Raw genomic sequence first — 2,760 nt, forward strand, 5'->3', positions numbered from 1 at the left:
TTTTAAATTTTGTTTTGGTTGTTTGTATCTACTACGAAGTTTAACTCGTAACTTTCCTCGGTTTTTAAACCACAAGCTCTTTTATGCCTTAAGTAAACAGTATGAGAGTTTTTTTTTTTTTTTTTTTTGAAAAACACCGTAAGGAAAATATAATAGAGAGAGTGGGGGGATTACTACTACTACTATTCACTACTACTTGTCACATAATAATCCGGGTACTCGCGTGTTTTCGAAACGGAAGACTATTTATTTATTTATGAAAAAACCCAAAGTAAAACAACAACTGTTACATAATAATAATAATAATTCATGGAACTTTCGTAATTTTACTATTTTAATTTGAGTGTATGTGTTATGAGGTTTGGTCATAATGACAAGAGTCGTGTGTTGTTGTGGTTGTTGTTGTATACTTTTTTCCTCGTATAACGATATTAATAATAATAATAATGATAATGTTAACATTTAGATTTGATGATTAATTGTATAATCCTTCCTTCTTCCCCACTTGTATGTTTTTTTTTTTTTTTACCTTACTTAGAGTAATGTTAGAAACGTGGGGGGTTAAAATTACTGTATGATACCTCTTTCTCTCTCTCTGTCCTTTTATTAATCATCTTTTTTCTTTCTCTCTCTCTGTCCTTTTATTAATTACCTTTTTTCTTTCTCTCTCTCTCTCTCTCTCTTTCTTTCTTTTGCGAAAAATGATTTGCTAACCTTCCACATAATAAATTATACAATTTAAATTTTTGTAAATAAAATTTTTTTTTTTTTTTTGTTAAAAAAAGGTTTGTGGACTTTCGTCAGTCTTACCTAATGTTATTTATATTACGCATTTACCACGTGATTATTATTATTATTAATAATAATAATAATATTTTTTACCAAAAAAAAAGAAAAAATCTGTGTTTACTTTTTTAGTTATTAATTGTTTGTCGTAGTTTTTAGTAACAAGCCCATCCCTAAATTTCCCGGTAGAATCAATTTACGTGCGTCAAAAGAAAACAACGACAACCAAAACGAACCTAAATTAAAAATTTAAATTTATTTTTAAATGTTTTACAAATTTTGTTTGTTTGTTTGTTTGCTTGTTTGTTTGGTGTCAGAGATCACAAGTTGACAAATTGTTAAAAATTTTAATAAAACCTATGGAATATTTTTCACTGCTTAATTTGTGTTTAATAAAATTTTTCTGCCTTTTTGCTTATTAGTAATAATAATAATAATGATAATAATAATACTTTCATTTAAAATTTCATTCATCCTTTTTTTTGTTATACGAAAATAATAATTTTAAATACGTCAATCAAAAAGAAAAAAAAAACGACGCAATTTGTTTTTTTTTTATTTGAACTTTAAAAATTAATTAAGAGTTAATTAAAAAAAAAAATTGGGATTTTTATTGTTTGCGATGATGATAATGATGATGATGACATTATTGGTAAAATGCGATGTCATTCGAAACCTTAAAAACGTTCGTTGATATTTGTGAAATGAGGTTTTTTTTTTTTAGGTTATTTTCGTTGAAATTTTTCCAAATAAAAAAAAAAAAAATTCTTAAGAAAACAAACAAAATTTTATTTATTTAAATGTGCGTGTTTTACATTTCTAAGGGACAGTTTATGAAAAATAATAATAATATAATAATATTTGTCGAAGTTATCGACGCTTCGGGGTATACGGGGAGTTCGTCGTTTTCTAATAAATTTAAAGCCTTTAAGTCTAAATTTGAGACCAAAAAAATTGAATTCGTGATTCTAATACACATTTGGAATACGAAAAACTTATTTTTTTTTTTTTCTAAGAAATTTAAAATTTTTTATTTTTAAATTTCAGGTAAATTAAATTTAAATGGGGGGGAGGGAAATTTCAAGGCGAATAAATAATTTCCATGTTTTTTTTTTTTTATTATTATTATATGATGCGTTCAACAAAAAAATAAATAAAATTTTTATAAACATTTTATTATTTATCAGGGCACTCGCCGATTTCTCTCTCTCTCTCTCTCTCTCTCTCTCTCTCTCTTTCTTTATCTCTCTCTCTCTCTCTCTCTATCTCTTTATCTCTCTTTCTCTCTCTTTCCATTTTGAATTAAAAATCATTTATGAATGTTTCCCTCCTCGTTGTAGTAATAAATCATTGCATTATCATTTTTTTTTTTTTTTTAAATATACTGAAGAAAATCATTATTAATAATCATTATTATTTATTACCTAACAGTCGACGTTTAAATTTTTTTTTTTTTAGCACCGAAAAATAATAATAATTCGAAATAGAAAAAGTAATAATAATAATAATAATAATTCTAACCGTATTTGGTTATGTTACGTAGAAAGTTTTGTTATTTACCGGACAAGTTTGTAATATGAGGAGAGATGAGACTTTAAATATAATAAATTGCCTGCCGGTTTCGTGTTTAATTAAATAATAATAATTATAATTGAAATTTTTTTCTATTTAATAAATGGTTTTATAAAAACTTTTGCTTTTTTTTTTTTTTTTAAATAGAATTTAATTAAAATGTACCTGCAAAAGTCCCCCTCGACAAAAAAAAACAAAAAAGTTTCCATTTTAATTACTGGATAATTTTTTTTTTTTTTAAGGAAATGTAAAAAAAAAACGCAAATTTTAAATTAAACAAATTAAAACAAATTAAAATCGTCCTCTTTGATTTGGTCACTGACCTAGCAGAAGAAAATGCGGCGGAAAAACAAAAACAAAAAAAGTTTATAAACACAATAAAGACAAATTTTTTTTAAACAT

This window comes from Pediculus humanus, genomic scaffold (assembly GCF_000006295.1).
Source record: "Pediculus humanus corporis 1103172108314 genomic scaffold, whole genome shotgun sequence".
NCBI lineage: Eukaryota > Metazoa > Arthropoda > Insecta > Psocodea > Pediculidae > Pediculus > Pediculus humanus.